Below are 7,409 nucleotides of genomic sequence, written 5' to 3' on the forward strand. Positions count from 1 at the left end.
TTACGAGCACACAGCTCACGAGTCCATTTCGAGCATGACAACGAGCATAACGATGAGCACACCCTAGCAGCCGGCAAACGCTGCTTATAAACACTTGGTCCTCCCTTGATTCCAAGTGCACGGAAACGTTCGTCCAGTCATCGTTCGACGTCACCGTTCGACGTCACCGCAGATGACCCGCCCTCTTGGAGGAGGCGGGCTCACATACTCGTGTTGCACAGGTTTCAGTGGCGCACAGGTTTCAGTGGTCCGGAGCCGACGTCAGAGGGGCTTCGTAGAACTCTGAGCCGTCCCTGTCGACGCGGCCGGATAGTACATTGTCTGGTTTCTCGAAAAGCTCATGGGGAGGTTCCGCCAATTACCTCCCTTCGAGAACTCCCCTTAGCTGACCCCGCGCCACGTGGCTGCCAGTTATCCGCAGTTCTCTGAAGTGCGCCCCGTCCGGTTGGATTGGAACACATGCAGCGGGCTGAAATAGCTGGCAAGTTGTCACCACGTACGGCCATTCCTAACAGGGCCTAATGCGAAAACACCCGTAACGTTACACTTAGATACACATCAAGAATCCAAGAAGTCCAAATTTCCGGAGGTATCCACTACGGCTAGCCTCATTATCCAATCTTGGTTTTGGCACGTGAAACTCCAGAATTTTTAACATGCAAAGGACCACCGTATGCTCAAATAAATGCGCATGCAGAACCATAAATGAATCCGCCACGTAGGAGGCAACTATGAGCCTAATAAGAAGGAAAAGCGCAGATAACAAGTTATTGGAAAGCCTAGAATAAGTTCTTCTCGAGCTAAGACACTTAGTTATCACCATCATCATCATCAGCCTGGTTACGCCCACTGCAGGGCAAAGGCCTCTCCCATAATTCTCCAACTACCGTGATTATGCACTAATTGTGGCCATGTTGTCCCTGCTAACTTCTTAATCTAATCCGCCCACCTAATTTTCTGCCGCCCCCTGCTACACTTCCCTTCCCTTCTAATCTAGTCCGTAACCCTTAATGACCCTCGGTTATCTTCCCTCCTCATTGCATATCCTGCACATGCCCATTTCTTTTTCTTGATTTCAACTAAGGTGTCATTAAGTACCGTTTGTTCCCTCACCCAACCACCTCTTTTCTTGTCCCTATATGTTACACCCATCATTCACATTTCCATTGCTCGTTGCGTCGTTCTCAATTTAAGTAGAACCCTTTTCGTAAGCCTCCAGGTTTCTGCTCCGTACGTTAGTACAGGTTAGACACAGCTGTTATACACTTTTCTCCTGAGGGATATTGGCAACCTCCTGTTCATGATCTGAGAATTCCTGCCAAGCGTACCCCAGCCAATTCTTATTCTTCTGGTTATTTCAGTCTCATGATCCGGATCCGCGGTCACTACCTGCCCTAAGTCGATGTATCCCCTTACCACTTGCAGTGCCTCGCTACCTATCCTAAACTGCTGTATCTTCCGAGACTGTTAAAGATTACTTTAGTTTTCTGCAAGTTAATCTTTAGATCCACCCTTCTGCTTTGCCTCTCCATGTCAGTGAGCATGCATTGCAATTGGTCCCTTGAGTTCTAAGCAAGGCAATCCAGGTCTCTGAATACCTCCTGCAAACGCACTCTGAATAGCATTGGAGAGATCATATCTCCCTGCCTGACGCCTTTCTTTATCGGGATTTTGTTGCTTTCTTTATGGAGGACTACGGTGGCTGTGGAGCCGCTACAGATATCTTTCAGTATTTTTACATACGGCTCGTCTACACCCTGATTCCGTAATGCCTGCATGACTGCCGAGGTTTCGACTGAATCAAATGCTTTCTCGTAATCAATGAAAGCTATATATAAGGGTTGGTTATATTCCGCACATTTCTCTATCACCTGTTTGATAGTGTGAACATGGTCTATTGTTGCGTAGCCTTTACGGAATTCTGCCTGGTCCTTTGGTTGACAGAAGTCTAAGGTGTTCCTGATTCTATTTGCGATTTCCTTAGTAAATACTTTGTAGGCAACGGCAGTAAGCTGATCGGTCTATAATTTTTCAAGTCTTTGGCGTCCCCTTTCTTATGGATTACGATTATGTTAGCGTTCTTCGAGGATTCCGGTACACTCGAGGTCATGAGGCATTATATATACAGGGTGGCCAGGTTTTCTGGAACAATGTGCCCACCATCCTTCAATAAATCTGCTGTTACCTGATCCTCCCCAGCTGCCTTCCCCCTTTGCAAAGCTCCCAAGGCGTTCTTTACTTCTTCCGGCGTTACTTGTGGGATTTCACATTCCTCTAGACTATTCTCTCTCACATCATCGTCGTGGGTGCTACTGGTACTGTATAAATCTGTACAGAACTCCTCAGCCATTAGAACTATCTCATCCATATTAGTAAGGATATTGCCGGCTTTGTCTTTAAAGGCACACATCTGATTCTTGCCTATCCCTAGATTCTTCTTCACTGCTTTTAGGCTTCCTCCGTTCCTGAGAGCATGTTCAATTCTGTCCATATTATACTTCCTTATGTCAGCTGTCTTACGCTTGTTGATTAACTTGGAAAGTTCTGCCAGTTCTATTCTAGCTGTAGGGTTAGATGCTTTCAAACATTGGCGTTTCTTGATCAGATCTTTCGCCTCCTGCGATAGTTTACTGGTATCCTGCCTAACGGAGTTACCACCGACTTCTATTGCACACTCCTCAATGGTGCCCATAAGATTGTCGTTCATTGATTCAACACTAAGGTCCTCTTCCTGAGTTAATGCCAAATACTTGTTCTATAGCTTGATACGGAATTACTCTATTTTAAGTCTTTCCGCTAACTCATTGATAGTCTTCGTATGTGCCAGCTTCTTCCGTTCCCTCCTCAAGTCTAGCCTAATTCGAGTTCTTCCCATCCTATGGTCACTGCGGCGCACCTTGCCGAGCACGTCCACATCTCGTATGGTTACAGGGTTAGCGCAGAGTATAAGGTATATTTCCTTTCTATTGTCGCCATTCAAGCTCCTCCACGTCCGCTTTCGGGTATCCCGCTTGCGGCAGAAGGTGTTCATTATCCGCATATTATTCTATTCTACAAACTCTACTAATAACTCTCCCCTGCTATTCCTAGGGCCTATGCCATATTCCCCTACTGACTTGTCTCCAGCCTGCTTCTTGCCTACCCTGGCACTGAAGTCGCCCATCAGTATAGTGTATTTTGTTTTGAGTTTACCCATCGCCAATACCACGTCTTCATAGAAGCTTTCAACATCCTGGTCCTCATGACTGGATGTAGGGGCGAACACCTGTACGACCTTCAATCTGTACAAGAAGGCCTGCTACCCTCTCGTTAAGGCTATAGAATTACTGTATGTTACCAGCTATATTCTTATTAATCGGGAATCCGACTCCTAGTTCTCGTCTCTCCGCTAAGTACCGGTAGCACAGGACGTGCCCGCTTTTTAGCACTGTATATTCTTCTTTTGTCCTCCTAACTTCACTGAGACCTATTATATCCCATTTACTGCCCTATAATTCCTCCAATAGCACTGCTAGGACTCGCCTCACTAGATAACGTTCAAGCATTAAACGTTGCCAGGTTCAGATACCGATGGCGGCCTGTCCGGACGCAGGAATTCTTAGCACCCTCTGCGGCGTCACAAGTTTGACCGCCGCAGTGGTCAGTTGCTTCGCAGCTGTAGGGGACTGAGGGCCGGGGTTTGATTGTTGTATTCACATAGGAGGTTGGGGGCCAGCACAGAACCAGGGTTGCCAATCCTGATCTGGTGAGGGGGTGTTACCGGTTCTATTCACCGGGATCAGGCCGCACTCCAGGCCTGTTTATGCAATTTTACCAACACGCGGATTTTTTTTATACTGGTGGAAAATTCGCGGCATCGGGATTCGAACCACGATCCTCTTGCACGCGAGGTGGATGCTCTACCTCTACGCCGCCACTGCACTTCTTTATCAGCGAGTGCCAATGATGGAGCACTTACGCATTCATCAGCAGCTTTTGAAATGCAAAATGTCTGGAACATGTCCTCATCTAACTACCTAGCGAACCGTCTGAGCACTTGTGTGTTATAAAAAACACAGAGAGCATTTACGATTACATCGTCGTCAGTGGTCAGCCAAGTGGCCAGCGCCTGCTAAAGTGTTTACAGCGTCCCGGTGCTCCCTAAGCTGGTCATCGAGGCACGTGCCTGCTTGTCCTATATAACACTTCACTCAGCGATGTGGAATTTTGTATACCACCCTATATTGCACTTAACAACGCGTGTGACGTGCTCTTTAGTGCATGTGCCATGGCTCCCGGCGTTTCTTACTAACCTGCACATCCCTGCGATCTTTACTTGCGCTGAAACCACAACACTTACACCGCAGTTGTTCACCACCTTTATTAGGCGGTGTCACACGCTGTGTACGTATATGACAAAGCTACAGGGCGCCCACGGCGATGTACCCTATTGCATCGCGGAACTGCCGAGTCAGCTGTTACGCCTTCAATTAACCTCTCAGTGATTGACACCAAGGTACCATCGGGATACCCGGCCCTACATAAAGGGCTCACTCGTTGCTGAACGCTGCAGAGAACCTGGTGCACACAAGATTTGACGAGAGCAGCTATCAGGCAGTCAACTAACTTCTATCAACTAACTTCTAGTGCGCCGAACGGTAGTCAAGCAAGAGCTTCTTACTCCTAGGAGCGTACAGCGAACAAATTGAGCTATCGTTTAGAATGATACGAATATCTAAGCATTGCAGGCGGCCATGAATTGGCAACTCAAGTGTGAACTAGTCCTACTACGCACTATATAAGAACACACAGAACATTTTTAACAGCAGAGCCACTTCTCTCAGGCTTCAAACCTTTCAGTACAGTAAGAAAGTTAACATACCTTGAAATCTTAGCGACAAGAGTATTGTCAAGCTAGGAGAGAATATGATTCTCAACAACAGACCAAAACAAATCTAAGCTTGTTTAAAATTTGTGACTGGAATTTCTCCTAGCAATATTTTTATATGTGTACTGAAATGGTATTGCCACATATAGGAGTAATCGGCTACTGCTCTTCTATGTGAAAAAAAAAACAATGGGAACTTCACAAGGATAAGAGTGAAATTTTGAGCGAAATCAATTGAGGAGTTCATATGCATGGTCATAAAGAATTTACTTGGAAATTCACAAAATACAAGTGTTCCTATAGAGGTACTAACAAAAATTGTCGTGAATGCCAGATTTCAAACTCAGAAGTCACGAACGCGCACACTAAATCCATAAAAGCCCACAAAGAAATTAAACACATGATCAAGAATAGAGAGTACAAAACAGAGAGCAGATTTCATGGGTTTCTTCGGCTCAGAACTTATTTACTTCGACAGCAGCATTCACCAGCAGGGAAGACAGGCATCTTATTTGGTTGTTTGTTTTGGTTACCTGCTTGTTTCATAAACTATTTCATCCACCAAATACGCGGAACAGTAAAAACCCCAGTGATTGGGGTGTTTTTGTGGAGGAAGGATGCAGATAAACACTTTACTTAACATAACATTTGAAAGGGTGAATAGAACTTGCGATATTGTGTGCAATAAATAAGTTCTCACGTATTGTTCTTTCTAATGCGCGCATCCTCTTTCTGTATGGCATAATAATCCATATTGTGAAAATCAAACCTACGTACAGGGAGATATTTTAGTATTCTCAGACTCCCCTTGCCTAAGAAGGCTTTATTTATTTAGACAAAACGCATAGCTCTTGAGATGTATTAGTCTCAATTGTTCGGCCAAATGCTTGTTTGTACCTTTCATTTTTCGCAGCTTTGGAACCTTTTACAAGTTAAATGTATTTCATTCCGATGACCTTGGTAAAGCCTGTTTATCTTTATTTGCTTTATGTAAAACAGTCACGTTTCCTTTTTTCCGTTGGGCTGTACTACATTTTCAAAGCACCTACATGCTTGACTTTGACTGTAGGGGGTATTTCTCATTATCCAAAATTTGCCTCCTTACATCGTTGTTTTGTATTCAGTTCCGTAAATCAAAATTTATGCTGCAGGTGAAGAGGCAGATTGTGTTAATTGCTTCATGCTTTTAAGTGAGGATAACTCGTTGCGAATGTCCCTCCTGAATTTACGGACTCCGAGGCCAAACTTTGCAACTGATGTGACGAGCTCAATGATTCAGTGCCACCTACAAAGTTCAAGAAATTTTATTTTCTACCGGTCATTCATTTATTCTTTTCTCTCTCTATATATATATACATTTTTGTCTGCATTTGCCGTACTGCTATTAGGCACTTGGTGCGTGTGAATTCTTTGCATTACTGTATAAACAAAGTGGCGCTTTCCTTATGACAGTGGGCTTGGCATTGATGTTGTCGATACTTTTGACGTTACTTTCAATTAACAACCTTATTCTCGGCGCATCCTCTATGTTGTTATGTGCCATGTTTCAAGCTTATTGTCATCTTTGTCATGTAGACTTTTTGTGCCCCCAAACGCTGATTTCATGAGCGTGGCAAAGACAAATCACTCGTAAACACACCACCACCTTTTGAATAACAGTGCCTATGCGCAACACAGCGTAACCCACGTCCCGCATGGTATTGCTCGTTATGCCCGCAGAAATGCATGCACTGATTCTACTGCTCTCATATTGTCTGTGTGGAGCACAAAACCTTGCCCTAATTGCCCAACACAATTGTAGGACGATAACACGTGGTTAACGCGCTGGTCTCACAAATGCATATTGCCGTAATACCATGGGTTCGAATCCTAGTGGAACCGGTTGAGGAAAAGCTTTATTTTTCTTGCCGCTTTGACAGTGAAAAAGCTGAAAATTACGAGGTTGCCTGACGGGGACGGGAAATCTTCACTTTCGGCCGTCGATGACAATAACAGTAGTGGTGAGTGTAATAGAATAGCGAGAAATACAAAGCAAACGCAATTTCGAACTCTTAATTGCTCTCATTGTTTAAGATTGCAGATACTATTCTGTTAGAATTCGTGAATGCCAGATTCAGTTGTCGATGCAATTCTTGTTTGTAGAACACACAACCAACTTACACACAATGTCCAGGGAAAGGGCTAGCTGAGCATAAAATTGGGGTGCTCGAACATATGCATCCCATGTACGGCGACGCTGGAACGGTGATCACTATACGACGTCGACCGTGGGACAACTACGGCATGATGGCACGACGATCACGGCGTGACGATGATGGTATGACGGCACTCGAATGACTGTGAGGAGATGTTATGTCGTCAATGTTTCTGTCTCATGCAAGTGAAGCTCTCGGTGTGATAAAGCATCGCTATTTTCAGTAAACCATTGCAGACTTTATTTGCGGTCCACTGGCTAGAAATTTTAATCATGCATTTTTGCATACCGGTTTCTGCATATATACCGTGTGAGATCCGTTGGCGACACACAGAGTGGACGTGGGCA

The sequence above is a fragment of the Dermacentor andersoni genome, chromosome 2 (assembly GCF_023375885.2).
Source record: "Dermacentor andersoni chromosome 2, qqDerAnde1_hic_scaffold, whole genome shotgun sequence".
NCBI classification, from domain to species: Eukaryota; Metazoa; Arthropoda; class Arachnida; order Ixodida; family Ixodidae; genus Dermacentor; species Dermacentor andersoni.